At 40.1% G+C, this 17,630-nt stretch overlaps 1 protein-coding gene across 7 annotated transcripts in view; it reads right to left on the bottom strand.

Annotated features, from left to right (window-relative positions):
- The window catches only part of GLI3 (GLI family zinc finger 3), a 445,483-nt gene that overhangs the window by 202,336 nt on the left and 225,517 nt on the right, over positions 1-17,630 (bottom strand). Inside the window, exon 1 of one of the 7 annotated variants that reach the window (XM_073003753.2) lies at positions 438-15,628. The exons of the other annotated variants lie outside the window; for them this stretch is intronic. The gene's annotated coding sequence lies outside the window, so the exon portion shown is untranslated. Of the gene's footprint in view, positions 1-437; positions 15,629-17,630 lie in introns of those variants that run through there. 7 annotated transcript variants of the gene reach the window in all.

The raw sequence follows: 17,630 nt of genomic DNA, 5'->3' as shown, positions 1-17,630 counted from the left end.
AACCAGAATAATTATCCCAATATAGTAATGCTTTAAAATTATCCGCAATACAGTAATGCTTTAAAATACAGAATACTTGCTTTTTGTAACTGTCCAACTTACAAAAGCATAGAACACATTAGGAACTAGTTTTAGTATGTGCAAATATAATGAACAAGTTTTCAAGCGCTGTTCAAATCACTAATACATTACTTTTTATAAGAGACTAATAAAATAATGGTTTCCATAAAAAATACTTTTTAAAAGGTTCAGTATCTGCAGGGCTTGAAAAAAATAGAATATCTCACCAGTCAAAAATTTCACCAGTCAGCATGACCGGACTCTAGCCTTGCAATTTATGTTTAAACTTAAATTTAAATTTAAACTAGGCACTTTATACATAACAATGCATACAAACCCAAAATAAATATACCCTCAGACTTGGGTTGCTTTATTACCTGTGTGCCTGTGGGGTCATGAAGCTTGTATTTTGAAAGCCTTTCTCTTGAATGTCTCCAGCAAAAATAAAACTGAAAGCAAAAGTGCCCGGCCTCTTAAGGAGCCAGGTTGTTTGGTTGAAATTGAGAGCAGGGAATCTCCATATTCTCCAGCATGAGACTACTCTACATTCTCCTGCAGAGCTATATATCTATGTGCTGCTCGAACTCTCTTCTTGCAAGAAGAGGGCTGATTTTCCTTTTGCAATGGGAAGGGGGAGGGGAGGACTGCATGATCAGAGAGAGAGAGAGAGATGGACTGAGGGTAAGGAGGCAAGGAGGAAAGGGGGAGCTGCCTGTGGCTTATCAAGCAGCGTTTTTTCACTCGTCACAGACAAGTGGACGGGTGGATTTTCAAGCCCTGAGTATCTGTCTTTCACATTACTTTCTTGAAAAGTCTGAACTGACTTTGCACTCTATAGAACGGCAGCAAATTGCTAGTGTGAATTGCAAAGTACCACTTGCAATCATATTTTGTAACATCTCCACTTCTACACTACACCAGAAGATAGATACACATCTACACTTTGATCTCCAATGTGATATTCATTAGCAGACTCTCTGTACCAGTGTCAACCTCGACCAACTTTCACAGAACACAAAAACACCAAGAATCACAACATGGATAGACATTTTGGTACATGTGGAATATTTTACATTAATCACGAGCCCCAGAGGTCATAGTTTAAAATCAAGAAACAATGTATAATGGAAGGGGTTTTTTAAATAAAAAGTTGATAGTTTTCAGTTCAAAAGCTATTCATTCAGAAAGACTGCCACTAAGTACCCAGTGGTCCTCTATGTGGATATTTCAAGAATATGACAAGGTAAGCTGTATTTCAACTTATATATATATCGAGGAGACAGCTTGCTCAAGTTTTACTGAAAAACCTGAACTTGGATTCTGCACCTGAAAGCTCTGACCATAAACACTGTGGTACCTCATAAAAGGATGTTTGTATTCATTTCCTCCAAGACAAACATCCCTTCACACTGCATGAGATGCAACTGCCAAATATTCATATTTCTTGGGGAAAAAATTAAAGAAAAACAGCACATGGAACAACTTTCAGAGCAGTTTCTATGGAATAAGGACATCCTAAGGAGAAGGCAACTCCTTTTATACTTATCCTAAAATGCTACTGCCGATCCTACTTTCCTACCCATCTTTTAAAAAAGCAAGTCAGCATGTATCAGTGGACAAAGTCATCCAGGGCATAACAGCAAAACCTATGCTAACACTGATTAGAGTTTCATTACAACAAACCCAGGCTTTTTCTGGGAAGAATTTTTTTAACCTGATAAACTAAGCAACATGTGCATGTAACTCTAGCCACTGCTGACTGCCTATAGCTCAGTGGAAGGAGCACATGGCTTAGGTTCCTTGCATGTCCAGTTTAAAGAGTGAGGCAGAAGGTGATGTGAATTCACAACCTAGGTATTTGGCTATGGAGCCAAAGGTTAGGAGTCTGATTTCCCACTGTGCCTCCTACAAGTAGAGTCAGCCTGTGTGGGCATGGGCAAGCTGCACAGTCCCAGGATGCCCCTAAAAGAAGGGAATGGTAAACTACTCCTGACAACTGTCTACCTGGAAAACCCTTAAAAGAGATGTCATACGTCAGAATTGACTTGGTGGCAGATGATGGTGATGATTTGAGGGAGCTGCTGCCAGTCAGAATAGACACATGGAGCTACAATTATTAAAAAAAACGCAACCCTCTGGTCTATGAATATGGGGCATTGTGCTTCTGTAGCCATGATTCAAAAAGGCAAAAAATGGCCCTGCTGGTACTTGCATCACCACCAGGAAAAACAATGCCAAGCTTTACATAGCAAAGGGCAGCCTGCATGTTGATAACACCAAAGGCAGCAGCCAAGATGGCCTACAGGAAAAACCCTTTTATGGTCACTACCATTCACAATGGGACAACAAGCAAGGGTAAATCCCAGAAGCTGACTCCTTTTTTCATCAGTTAACCACTTCTCACCTAAACGCAAAGCAATTATCAGCACAGTTTTTCAACCAGTGTGAATGGTTGTGGGTACAAGAGGGTATACTGTAGACCATCTTGACTGCTGACATTGGTGTTGTCAACATTCAGACTGCGCTATGCTGTGTAAAGGTTAACATCCTTTTTTCTTGCAAGATGAGAACACTACGTCAGAAAAAGGAGCTTAGGACCTGGGGTCTTGGCTAAGCAAAGCTGGGGAGGGAGAAACCCAGTACCCCATTTCTATAGCCCCAAGCTCTTTTCTTTCTGAAACTCAGTAGTTCTACCACCACCTCCCTCAAAACACTGGTAGACCGTGCAAATCGGAACTGTGAACCTCAGTTTCTCAACACTGAACTCGACCACCTGAATTGGGCCCTACAGGCAAATGGCTACTCCAAAAATGAAATCACAAGAGCCATCAAACCAAGAAAACAACACCGAACTGAAGAACAAAAACTGCCACACACAAACAAAGTATTTCTGCCATACATCAAAGGGGTCACAGACCACATGGGGAAACTTCTGGAAAAACACAACTTACAAACAGTATTCAAGCCCACCACAAAAATACAACAAATGTTACGGTCAGCAAAGGATAGAAGGGACCCCCTCACCACTGCAGGAGTATACCGGATACCTTGCAGTTGTGGCCAGGTATACATTGGAACCACAAAACGAAGCATCCACACCAGAATCAAAGAACATGAGAGACACTGCAGACTAAAAAAAACAGAAAAATCTACAGTAGCTGAACATGCCCTAAAACAAACTGGACATGAAATTCTATTTCAAAATACTGAAAGACTGGACAACACCAGCAATCATTACGTCAGACTGCACAGGGAAGCCATTGAAATCCACAAGCATCAACAAAACTTCAACCGGAAGGAGGAAAGTCTGAAACTCAACAAAACCTGGCTCCCAGCTCTCAAAAACACAGAGTGCAAAAGGTCAACGAACTCCACCCAGCCACAAGGTCAGGGGATTACTACACACAAAAGACCAGCTAATGACACCCATCAACCACAGGGACAGATAATCTCCCCTCCTTATCAAAACAATACAGCCACAACAAAACATACTAATTAACCATCTCCTGATAGGACAATAGCCTTCTCACAAACAAGCCTTCTCACAGCCATAAATACTCCACTCTCAAGCCTTACCCAGAGCACAGTTTGCTGTCCTCTGAAGATGCCGGCCACAGAGACTGGCGAAACATTAGGAAGAACCACCTTCAGAACACGGCCAAGAAGCCCGAAAAACCCACAACAACCATCACTATTTTTCCCTTCTCAAACAACTTTTTGAGGAACAATATTTCAGCCACTGTAGCCTAGATTCCTTCCAAAATTGTTTTAAAAAGTGGGTAAGACAAACTATTCTCTTTAAAGATAAACAAGATTGGTCTTTTCAATTTATATGTGCTTTTTCAAATCCGGGAATGGTTAGGGTCACTGGTTTCTGCACCAGATTGGTAAAACAGTTTCATTTTAAAAAGTAATAACTCAAAAGCCCTTTGCCCAAACATCCTCTACGTTGGCACAGAGCAAGAGAAGACTGTCTGCTACAACTGTGTCAAATTTGGTGCTGATCTGTAGTTTAAAAGTTATGAATGGGGGGGCTACCCTCATTTTTAGAATTGCCTTGTAGAATATTGATTCACTTTGCTGCCCAATAACATCACTGCAGTCTCATGCAGTGCAGTTATAATTTTAACTTACTATGGAAGTTTTTTCAGAGCTTGATACAATTACTTTTTCAGAGTATAACTCCAGGAATACCCCAGCCAGCATAGACAGATCTTGCTAGCCAGAGATTCTGGAAATTATAGCTACCCCAAAGTTAACTTTCCCGGGTTCTTGAGTTTCCTATGTCCCTGTATAGTATGTGTAACTCTGCAACACTAACCTTAAAATAACAGCTTATCTTTTATATAGTTAGAGGCTTTAAACATTAAACATTTTATCACAGGTTGAGATTAATATTTTTCATGGTGTTATATTTGTCCTAGGAAAAATGTCACTTCAAATGTTTTGTTTGTTATACAAATATTAAAGACTGTTTAAAAAGTAAACATAATATGAGATTGTTACGTTCACCCCATGCCCATTTCTTTTTCTCAATCCAAAGGGTTCACGGTGGTGACGTTTCCTCTTTCTTTCACTGCCACCAGTGGATTTCTAAACAGCTTTAGTCTGACACTGGCAGCCAACAATAAAACTTGTTTATTAAAGGGTATTAGGTTAATTAGGGTAATTCAGGATCACAGATGTTCTTTATTCATTTCATAGAATCAAAATCATTGAAATATCATATACTCTGCCACACATTCAATTACCTCCTGTTTTATTTATTCCCTTTAACCAGCCTATCTTTATCAGTTACAGTTCTCACTCTTTCTCTGACTATCTGTCTCTCTGCAAACCTCTCTCTTCTTCTTCTTCTTCTTCTTCTTCTTCTTCTCTCTCTCTCTCTCTCTCTCTCTCTCTCTCTCTAACTGACTGAACTGACTCTCTGCCTCTGCTCCTCCTGTCCTCTCACAGGCTTATGCAAATGAGCTCTAGCTATGAGTGACAGGCGTGACGTGGGGCATCTGTCACAGAGATTTATGAATTTTATGATACAGCTTTACAGAAGTTACCCCAGATCTCTAACATCAGTACTCAAAAGCAATAATCCATTACCTGCAGCATCCACCAAAGGACATGATTATCAATAACTCAGATCTAGCATAGACTTATCTCATGGTTATAATGGTTTTAGCCGTGGGCTGTTGTCCACACAAGATACAGTTAGGTAGCCATATCTCCACACAACTTTGGAGGGGGCTTCTCATTTTCAGAGGTATTTATTTCTAGCCATATCTCCACACAACTTTGGAGGGGGCTTCTCATTTTCAGAGGTATTTATTTCTATTGCACAGTGGTGCCTCGCAAGATGAACACTTCATTTAACGAAAAAATTGCATAACGAAGATGTTTTTGCAATCGCAAAATGATGTTTCCTATGGGTTTTTTTCACTTTGCGATGATTGGTTACCTGCTTTGCTAACCGATTATCGCAAAAACGAAGATTTTCGCACAGCTGATCGGCGGTTTCAAAATGGCCGCCGGGTAAAAAAAATGGCCGACCACTGTTTTCTGGGACAGATTCTCGCTGCATGGGCAGCGAAAATGGCCGCGCTATGGAGGATCTTCGCTGGACGGTGAGTTTCAAGCCCATAGGAATGCATTAATCGGGTTTTAATGCATTTCTATGGGCTTTTAAAAATCGCTTTACGATGTTTTCGTTCTACAGCCATTTCGCTGGAACGAATTAACATCGTGATGCAAGGCACCACTGTACTACCAATGTACCAAACAGGAAGTTGTGTGAAAAGCTCTCCTGTAAATGAACACTGTGTAATCATCATCGTCACCACCACCATCATCTTGGAACTCCAGAGCTGGAAGACACATCTCTGCAATTTTGAGAAGTAGAATAAGAAGTTTTATTACACTATTTAAGAAATCTGGAGACCTAGTAGAAATTTACCAGTGCTAAAGGCTCCTGCACTCAGAGGCTTCCCTAGGTCAAAAAAGATCCCTGGGGTGCCTCAGAAACTCAAATAGGGAGATAGAAAATTTTGAATTAAATTAAATTGTAATACCATGAGCTGTAGATATTATCATCATTTATGCCTGCATAGTTGCACCAATTGGATTCTAGCAAATATATGTCACAATAGGTATGTTACTTGTGTGGAAGAATGAAAATCTCTTCACACATAATGAAGTTCTTACTTTTATACAAATCTGTACCTGTGGATTGATAGTTCCCTTTGTTGTTGTTTAGTCATTAAGTTGTGTCCAACTCTTTGTGACCCCATGGACAAGAGCATGCCATGCCCTCCTGTCTTCCACCGCCTCCCAGAGTTGGGTCAAATTCATGTTGGTTGCTTCGATGACACTGTCCAACCATCTCGTCCTCTGGCGTCCCCTTCTCCTCTTGTCTTCACACTTTCCCAACATCAGGATCATTTCCAGGGAGATTTTTCTTCTCTTGAGATGGCCGAAGTATTGGACCCTCAGCTTCAGGATCTGCCCTTCCAGTGAGCACTCAGGGTTGATTTCCTTCAAAATGGATTGGTTTGTTCTTTTTGCAGTCCAGGGGACTCTCAAGAGCCTCCTCCAGCACCACAATTCAAAAGCATAAATTCTTTATACTTGTACCAGATGTTTAACATAGCCTTTAAAAGAGGCTATTATTTTCACTTTTTTAATTATACCAAATAGATGTTTTTCAATATCAACCTGCATTTCTGATGATTCAATTTTCCACCAACTTAACTTTTCTGGGTTATATATAATTTCCCCTATAAACCTCAACTGATTAGCCATATAATTTTTTTATATATATTTGGTGTGCCTATACCTCCTTTTTGTTGTTGTTTTATACCAATACTTTTTATTTATTCTGACTTTCTTCCCTTCATTACAATATTTATTAATCATTCCTTGCCAAAGTTTAAAATTACAGTGATGACCAGAAAGTACTTTACATTTCATACTCTATAAAATAAATTGTGTCTTAAATCCTGACCTCTCTGAGGCATTGTTGTTGTTGTTTAGTCGTTAAGTTGTGTCCAACTCTTCATGACCCCATGGACAAGAGCATGCCAGGCCCTCCTGTCTTCCACTGCCTCACAGAATTTGGTCAAATGCATGTTGGTAGCTTCGATGACACTGTCCAGCCATCTTGTCCTCTGTCATCCCCTTCTCCTCTTGCCTTCACACTTTCTCAACATCAGGGTCTTTTCCAGGGAATCTTCTCTTCTCATCATATGGCCAAAGTACTGGAGCCTCAGCTTCAGGATCTGTCCTTTCAGTGAGCACTCAGGGTTGATTTCCTTCAGAATTGATAGGTTTGTTCTCCTTGCAGTCTAGGGGACTCTCAAGAGTCTCCTCCAGCACAATTCAAAAGCATCAATTCTTCAGCAGTCAACCTTCTTTATGGTCCACCTCTCACTTTCATACATCACTACAGGAAAAACCATAGCTTTGACTATGCAGCCTTTTGTTGGCAAAGTGATGTCTCTGCTTTTAAAGATGCTGTGAGGTTTGTCATTGCTTTCTTCCCAAGAAGCAGGCCTCTTTTAATTTCGTGGCTGCTGTCACCATCTGCAGTGATCATGGAGCCCAGCAAACCAAAATCTGTCACTTCTTCCATATCTTCCCCTTGTATTTGCCAGGAAGTGATGGGACCAGTGGCCATGATCTTAGTTTGTTTGATGTTGAGCTTCTGACCATTTTTTGCACTCTCCTCTTTCACCCTCATTAAGAGGTTCTTTAATTCCTCCTCAAATTCCATCAGAGGGGTATCATCTGCATATCGGAGGTGGTTGATATTTCTTCCGGCAATCTTAATTCCATCTTGGGATTCCTCCAATCCAGCCTTTCGCATGATGTATTCTGCATATAAGTTAAATAAGCAGGTGGACAATATACAGCCTTTTCGTGCTCCTTTCCCAATTTTGAACCAATCAGTTGTTCCATATCCAGTTCTAACTGTTGCTTCCTGTCCCACATATAGATTTCTCAGGAGGTTGATATGATGGTAAGGCACTCCCATTTCTTTAAGAACTTGCCATAGTTTGCTGTGGTCCACACAGTCAAAGGCTTTTGTGTAGTCAATGAAACAGAAGTAGATTTTTTTTTAACTCTCTGGCTTTCTCCATAATCCAGTGCATGTTAGTTTCCTTCCCACTTGCAAAACAAGGTATTTTCATATTATACAGGAAAACATCATATACATAATGGCCATTATGTGTTACAACCTACATTCAGCTTCTGCATTGCATGACTTAATCTCTGTATTGGCACAATCATTTTAATTATTTATGATTTAACTACTGTAGTTTTGCTACAAAACAAACTTGGCCATAGACACCTTGTTTGAGTCCTGTTACATTAAATTCCTCACAGTTATTTGGTTGCATCTTACTTCCAATTTTTGGGGTGTGGGGATGAGGGAGAAAGAGGCAAAGTACTCCATCATAGTAACAAAGCTGTCTACATTCACCCCGCATGATGAGGAAAAACCTGGGTAAGTGGCATTTACCGTAATTATCCATCTCAGAGTTTATTGTTTACACATGAGCAATACAGTGGTGAAACATCATAACTCAAGCAGACTGTATAATAGGTTGCTGCACTCTAGCCATCTCCTATTGCAATCCTTGACAAAATACCACATGATGATTTTTCCAAAGTCAAACTAAAACTGCTGAAGCAGAAGAAAGTGCCACTAAAGCTGGATACCCCTTATTTATCATACAATTTCCTGATTGATGGTTTCACAAACCAGCTGCTAACTGCTGTGTACTCTACTGCCAGAAAAGTAACATGCTAAATGGGAGACAGGGTGAATAATGTACTAAACTAGTAGAATCAATTTTACTGGGGCAATTGAAACTGTTCAGCACACAGGTAAGCAGTAAATTCTACATGCCATTGATACAAAAAAAAAAACTTTGGATATTCATATGGAATATCCAAATAGTACTTCAAATAGTTGTTTAAAAGAGCCCCTACTAAGAGGGCTTAACCCACACACAGAGAGACACACAGCCTCAGTTTATTGATGGCTTATTCTCCTTGTTGTTTTTTTTTCTTATTTTAGTCTTACGAGAAGAATGAGGAATACCCATCTCACACCCACACAACCACCACATTTCACTGTAGTATCTTCTCAATTAAGTAACCACCTAAAGATTGTTTGATTGTCAAAGTAGTGGTGGGCAACTGAGGGGCGTGTGCAATAACATGAAATGAACATTGTCTGTGGGAAAAGGGACATAGTGCAGAGGGCTATTCTGGGAAAATACACTACTACAGTCCGAACAGCAGAATACAATCTTACAATATTTGGTAGCTCATGTCACAATGGTACCAAACAGTGAGCTGGGACCCATCAAAAGATACTGAACTTTCTCGTTTTTATACCAATGGTTCACCTTTTGTTCAAGTATTGACAATAAGAGACTCAGGAACAGGTAGTTTATTATTATTAGGAAGGACTGACTTCTTTTGTTTCTCTGTGTTTCCTTAGTGCCAACGGATATATTTCTCTAGAAGAACTTTTGAAGCATATATTTAGCATAAAACACAAAGGTAGGAAGAAAGCTTAGAGCTGTGACAGACACTAGAACTCATTTATAAAGCTTCTTATATCCTGAAGGAATATTCAGTTGTGCAAGCGGCCACTTTTAGTTGCTCAGTTCGGAAGCAGGATTGCCATCTCAGTGAGAAGTATGCCTAGATCTCTGATGGCAGCAAACATCCCAGGCAAATTTTACAAAGGCCTTTGAATCAATAAAAAAAAATGAACGATGCTAATAATATAAATGAAGAAATCACATATAATTCTGCCCAGAAATTGAATTAACTACTTCAGCCCTCAAACTGACATTTCTCACTTTAAAGCACAAGCAGAGTCTCTGTTGAAACCTTCTTTCAGGTTCACATTTCTTTCCAGACTTGATTTTGCCACTAACAGGGTGAAGAGGAAGTGGTTTCTCCTCTTTTTAAACAGAAAAGTATCTGCTCTTTCTCTCAAATAAGATACTTCCTCAGGGTTTTAAAGTAAGACTTTTTGTTTTGCCTTTATAATGGATAAAACAGAAACTTTAATAATTATAACATTTTCTATAAAAATGTCAAACCAAACACAATCTTCTTGGGAGGCTTCCTTAACTGAAAGCATTGTTAACATATGCCATTGAGAATAGTTTGATAGGCACACTAGGCTTTCAACTGTCTTTCTAATAATTTATTTGAATGCATTGATACAGTAACTATTTGCATTATAGGCACCCAGTTAACAAAGTGATACCTACTTATTCCCAAAACGCCTTACAGTTTGTTTGGAAGAGGGACTTGCCCTGATTTCCAGCCATGAACTTCTTAAGAACTACTTCTGAATGCCAAAATAAAGATCAAGACTTAACACAATACATGCATAAATAATCCACTTTGCTTTAATATCTTGTTGTTATGGGTTTGAATTCCAGTTCAGCAAGGTTCATTCTAAGGTGCGTTCGTGCCTGTGTGCGTGCGTGCACCTCCACTTCCCTCCGCACAGGGCTCCTCCACCTCCACACACCCACTGTGATAGCTTTCAGCCCCTTTGGTTCCGGTCACTACAGAACTTTGGGGGAGCTCGCCCATGCAATGGGCAGAGACCCACCCAGTGGGGCTGAAAATTAGTGGGAACATTGCTGCTCAGCTTTAGAAACTCACTGAGAGTGCGGAACTGGTAAGGACACTCTTTAAATATCTTACTTACCTTGAAAACCCTATTAAGGATGCTAATAGTTGACTCTGACTTGACAGCACATAACATATACCATAGGCTGATCTTCTGAAATTATTTGGTATGCTGCAGTAGTCAACTTAAATTTTCATTATGATCTCCAGTGCCTCTTTCTTTTCAGAATCCAGCTTGAACATCATGTATCTCAGTGCTTGTTGCAAAACCTTGAGCATCGTTTTGCTTGCATGAAATCTTATACAAAAGTCCTATAGTCATTGCACACCTTGGCATCTCCTTTCTTGGGACTGAAATATATAAAGCTGCTTCAGCACTAGATCAGTGTTTGGTATCAGTAATGGGCTGGATGAGGGTGAATAAATTGAAAGATAATTGAAACAAGACAGAAGTGCTTCTGGTCAGTTGAAAGACAGATCAAGAAATAGGGATGCAGCCAGTACTAAACGGGGTTACACTCTCATTGAAAAAGCAGGTGCTCTTCTTGGGGGTGAGCCTGGATTCATCCCTGAACCAGGAATGTATTTGCACAATTAAAACTCGTGTGCCAACTACATCTGAGATATCTGATCTGGCCACTGTGACACATGCTCTAGTTACTTTCTGGCTGGAATACTGTAACACGCTCTATGTGGGACTGCCGACAGAAAGTGTCAAGAAACTTCAGTGGGTCCAAAATACAGCAGCCACATTGTTGACTGGGGCTGGTTTCAAGGATCACATAACCTCCCTGTTATAGCAGTTCCACTTGCTACCAATCAGTTTCTGGGCACAATTCAAGGTGCTGATTTTAACCTATATAGCCCAAAATGGCTTGGGTCAAAGCTATCTCAAAGACTGTATCTCCCATTACGAGCCAGATCGGGTGTCAAGATCATCAGGAGAGGCCTTTCTCTTGGTCCTGCTACATTCACAGGTGTCTTTGATGGGGACATAGGAGAGAGCCTTCTCTGTTCCTGCTCCCAGACATTGTAACTCCCTCCCACAGGAGTCCAGATTGGCCCCATCTTTGCTGTCCTTCCACAAAAAGGCAAAGACCTTTCTCTTCAGGGAAGCCTTCTCTTAGCTACCTGTGTGTGGTGTTTTTTTAAAAGATGGATGGTTATACATTACTGCTTTGACTGGATTTTTAGTATTACCTGTGTTTTCCATTTTTGTGTTTTTAGATTCTCAGAGTGCCATTGATTTTTTTAAATTGTATACTTATTGTACTTAGTTTTAATATTGCCTCTTAAAGATGTAAGATGCCTTTTTACTCTTTGTTCTTAGCTTTAAATATTGTCTTTTAATAATGTTAACCTTCGTTATATACTCTATATTTGTTGTCATGTTCTCTTTCAAGACTTAATTTCTATAACTTGGAATAGTTTCAATAGTATCCCATCGATTACCGATGATTTATTTCTTCCAGTTTTTTTCATAACAATTTTCACCTCACTTTCTAAAACTGTAGGCTCTTCATCATAGGATTCTTTTGTAAAACAGTCTGTCATCCTTGAATCTCTTCTGTATAATTCTTCAATTTATTGTTTCCAGCATCTCTTGATTTTATTTGTGTCAGATAATAAGTTCCTCAATTGATCTTTCTGCATCCTTAGTCTAGGCTAAACTTTCCTTTTATTTCTTGGATGTTATGGAAAATACTTATTTTTCCAATTTCATTGTTCTCTTTGATTTCTTTGCACTAATTATAGTAATAGTTCTCTTTGTCTCTCCATAATAGTAACTGAAAACCTGCATACAGGATTATGATCATATACTGCATGAGCTGTTCTCCTGCTTCATTTCTGATCCCTAGGCGAAACAACATTTGGTCCTGGTATATTTCCTACTTTTGCACTCTAGTCACCTACGATTATCAGCACATCCTCTTTTGCTTTGTGACCAATTTCCTCCTGAATGCTTCATAAAGCTTTCAATTTCTGCTTCTTCAATATTTGTAGCTGGAGTCTAAACTTGAATGATGTTTATACTGGTAGGTTTTCCAAGAAGTTCAATCCATACTAATCAGTCAGTCCTTGCATTATGGTTCCTAACTGCCTGTTCTACGTCTTGCATCAGGTATTAGAGCCATACAGTTTCTTCTGATTTCCTCATTCCCAGACAAATTATTTTGTTATTCCCAGACAATTGTAATTTGTAACAGTCTGACTGAAAAATATCCTATTGTGGTCCATTTTGTTTCAGTCACATTGAGTATTAAAATGTTTGAACATTTCATTTCTTGGTTTAGAGTTCACATTGATTTAAATTTCTCATTTTCTATGTTCCAACTATATTTGTTGTACAATGTTACTATTGTTGTTTTTTATTTTATTACATTGTTTTTATTCATTTTTTTTATTGTGAACCGCCCAGAGTAGACTTCAGTCTAGATGGGTGGGGTATAAATGAATGAATGAATGAATGGATGGATGGATGGATGGATGGATGGATGGATGGATGTCAAATTTTCCTTTCACATCTGTGCTTCTTATTTATTTATTTATTTATTTATTTATTTATTTATTTATTTATTTATTTATTTATTTATTTATTTATTTATTTATTTATTTATTTATTTATTTATTTATTTATTTATACTCCGCCCCTCTAGAGCATGTCTACTCGGGGTGGCTTGCAACATAAAATAAATCAATATAAAAATATATATAAACATAAAAATACAATTGCAATATTAATTAAGACAATTAATTTAAGAAAGGATTACCAAGATGGGATAGAATAAGAAAAGAAGAGATAAAAAGACTTAGCTGACTGGAGGGAAGGCCTGCTTAAATAGCCAAGTTTCAACTGGCTTTCAAAAACACCCAGCAAGGGTGCCAGCAGAATTTCTGTTGGAAGGGCGTTACACAGCCGAGGGGCCACCACCGAGAAGGCCCGGTTTCTAGTTTTTTCCTTCTGAGCCTCTCTCGGCGTCAGACCCCTCAGCCGTCCCTGCTGGCGATGACGGGTGATTTGGGTAGATCTGGGTGGGAGAAGACGATCTGCCAAATATTGAGGTGCCAAATATTGGGCTTTATAAGTGATCATTAGCACTTTGAAGTCGACGCGGAAACGGATGGGCAACCAGTGCAAAGCAGCCAGAGTGGGGGAGATGTGTTGGTGTTTTCTCACCCCACTAAGGAGCCTGGCTGCCGCATTCTGGACCATCTGAAGTTTCCGCGTCAGCCTCGAAGGCAGCCCCACGTAGAGTGCATTACAATGGTCTAATCTCGAGATTACGAGCGCATGTACTAGAGTAGTGAGGGGCCCCGATCAAGATACGGACGCAGCTGGGCAATCCACCATAGATGAAAATAGGCAGAGCGGACCATGGATGCCACCTGGGTTTCCATGGTAAGTGCCAGGTCCAGATGTACCCCCAAGCTGCGGACCTCACTCTTTGCGGCAAGGGTCGTCCTCCCGAAAGAAAGGGAGTCGCCTATACCGCTGACGGAAGGACCACCCACCATAAAGACCTCCACTTCTCAGATATTAGGCATCAGTTTGGCTTTAATTTAGTTGCTTCATTAGCAATAGTACTGTTTGTACCTGACCTTTGCTCTTCCTCAGTACCTTAATGCCCAGATAAACTTTAATGTCATTGATAAAATTATCTGCTTCTACACTGAAATGGACTCTTTTAGAGATAAATATCAGCTGTGATGGACCACAGACTCAAGCTACCAAAGACTGAAGTTTATGAAGCTTTATAATGTTCCGAGGTAACTGTTCATGTGTCATACATATAATCTTGACAGAGAGAGCACTGCTTGACCTGGAGTCTCATCTTCCAGCACTATATCTTCTTTTATTTTGGACTATCTCATCACAGCATCTTAAAAAGCAGAGACATCACCTTGCCAACAAAAGTCCGAATAGTCAAAGCTATGGTTTTTCCTGTTGTGATGTATGGAAGTGAGAGCTGGACCATAAAGAAAGCAGACTGCCGAAGAATTGATGACTTTGAATTGTGGTGCTGGAGGAGGCTCTTGAGAGTCCCCTGGATTGCAAGGAGAACAAACCTATCAATTCTAAAGGAAATCAACCCTGAGTGCTCACTGGAAGGGCAGATCCTGAAGCTGAGGCTCCAGTATTTTGGCCATCTCATGAGAAGAGAAGACTCCTTGGAAAAGACCTTGATGTTAGGAAAGTGTGACGGCAAGAGGAGAAGGGGACGACAGAGGATGAGATGGCTGGACAGTGTCTGCGAAGCAACCAACATGAAATTGACAGAACTCCGGGAGGCAGTGGAAGATAGGAGGGCTTGGCGTGCTCTGGTCCATGGAGTCACGAAGAGTAGGACACGACTAAATGACGACGAAGTGGCAGCAAAAGAGGACGACCAAATACAAGATGGATTGACTCCCCAAAGGAAGCCACAGCCTTGAATTTGCAGGAACTGAGCAGGGCTGTTGAGGACATAACATTTTGGGAGTCATTAATTCATAAGGTTGTTATAAGTTGGAGGCAACTTTATGGCATGTAATGACAATAAAGTGCACCTTAGTCTAATGTCTCAGCTTTGACCATTCTGACTTGGGTGATCCTCTTAGAATTCTACAGTCATTACTCTCACCTTCCCTGACACATTCAAACCACTTAACTACTTTAAAACTTATAAGAATAAAATACAGTGGTGCCTCGCTTAACGAGTGCCTCGCTGAGCGATGAAATCACTTAACGAGGCACTCTGGGCCATCGCTGGAGCATTCGCTCAGCGATGGCCCCTATGGGGTTTTTTCGCTTTGCGAAGATCGCTAAGCGATTCGCTTAGCGATCTTCGCATAACGAAGCCAGGGAGAACAGCTGATCGGCGGTTCCAAAATGGCCGCCGGAAGGTCCGCGCCGCATTTTCGCGCCCTGCCCTCGCTTAACGAGGGCGCGAAAATGGCGGCGCTATGAAGAAACATCACTGAACTGTGAGTTTTCAAGCCATAGGAACGCATTGAACGAAGTTCATTGCATTTCTATGGCTTTTTTTATTCCGTTTAGCGATGTTTCGCTATAGCAAAGGTTAATCCGGAACGGATTAACCTCGCTATGCGAGGCACCACTGTAACTGTTTCCCTTGATAGACTCTGACCTCTATCTCATAAACAATTCTCAGCATTCTTGTGAAAGTGAAGTCTGTCTAACTTATCACTTGGCTAGAATCTATGTAAATGATCAATGGTCACTTGGTTTATTATCTGCATCCCCACCTGGACAGGGATCTCATCACCATGAAAGAAATACAGGGGAAATATACTGATACTCCCCATTTTTGAAGAAATGAATTTTGATCCACAAAAGCTCACACTAAAATACACTTGTTCGTGTTTAAAATGCTACAATATACTACCCCCCTTTACTTTTGCCAATATTCCTTAGTTGTCTTAGTCTACAGAAATTCAAATGCTCCATAGGCACACATTGACAATGCTAATGTTAAACACAGTGTGTTGCTTCATTTAGGCCTTTTGCAAATATCTATCCTATTCAGTGAACTGCCACTCTCCACTCCATAACAACTGTCTGGTGAAGCTACCCTATGCAAGTATGTGCACGGTGTATTGGAAAAATTAGCTACCTTCAATCTCCTCTCATTATTGATTCTAGCACGAAGGGAAAGAAATGAAAAGAATGGATGTGAATATTCCACGTCTTCTCTTGCTGAGAAAAAAAATCTTAAGTAACCCTCAGTAATTGATGTGTGATAAGAAAAGAAAATGGAACTATCAGTGATGTCTGGGCTACCCAATGTCAGGGTGCAACCAGGACAATCACAAGTACGGTATAATTAGGTCAGACTACAACAGGACTGGACAAGTATTTGGCTATGAAAATGCTGAAATTCCTGGTACAGCTGTGAAGCATCTTCTTGTTTTGTTAATGGCTTACAACAGCATGGTTTCCTTAGATTAATGGAGCTGTGCTGGAAAGTGTCCTCTCCCAATTAACAATAAGGCAATCACCATGTTTCTGTTTGAAAAGAATAATAGTGACAATAGCTAAAGTCAACAACAGTTTAAAGCAGGCAGAAGAAGACATAAAGAGTAGGCATCTCTCTCTCTCTCTCTCTCTCTCTCTCTCTCTCTCTCTCTCTCTCTCTCTATCTATCTATCTATCTATCTATCTATCTATCTATCTATCTATCTGTCTGTCTATCTTCTGGCAATGAACATCATTTTGGGGTACTAGCTATCTGCCTGGAAACTTGGGTAAGTGCCGAAGACATAGCAGCCTGTTGAAAGAATTTCACCACCTATGTTCCCATAAAAAGTATCACCAATGTGATAACACCACATGAAGGCCCTTCATGTCTGACTCTGAAAAGGGGATGTAAGAGATGATTCCACTGGCAGACACCTATTTAAACCAAATGATTAGAAAAATTGGGCTTTGCTTGACAAAGTAACCTGGGGATTACAATATTTTTGTCTCACTTATTAGACTTCTGCATTTGGCTCTTACATAGTTACCAGAGCTTGTTTCTCTACATTGAATAAAAAAACTGGAAGAGAAGATCCAGAGCAAACATCAGAAAGCAGATCATTGTTCCAGCTGGAATTCCCACCTTGGCAAGGCAAAGCAGTATTATACATATTTGGGGTCTATTTTACCAACTTTTGTTTATGTAAAACACCTAATGGGAGCATGCTTTATTTGTTTTGAAAGGCTCCTCAACAATCGGGGTGCCAAATGCTAAGACATGTACCTATCTGAACAGGAAGAAAAAAGAGTGTGAAAGTGATTTCACCAGTTGGCAGCCACTGAAAGCTCCTTAACACGCTGGATTTGCTGCAGGTATTGGCTAAACTGCGGTTGGCTGGCTTTCAGCTAGAATACTTTATTGTTTTCCATAGCAACTCTGCGGTATACAATA

This window comes from Pogona vitticeps, chromosome 6, assembly GCF_051106095.1.
Source record: "Pogona vitticeps strain Pit_001003342236 chromosome 6, PviZW2.1, whole genome shotgun sequence".
Classification (NCBI taxonomy): domain Eukaryota; kingdom Metazoa; phylum Chordata; class Lepidosauria; order Squamata; family Agamidae; genus Pogona; species Pogona vitticeps.
This window is presented reverse-complemented; position numbering and strand designations above follow the sequence as displayed.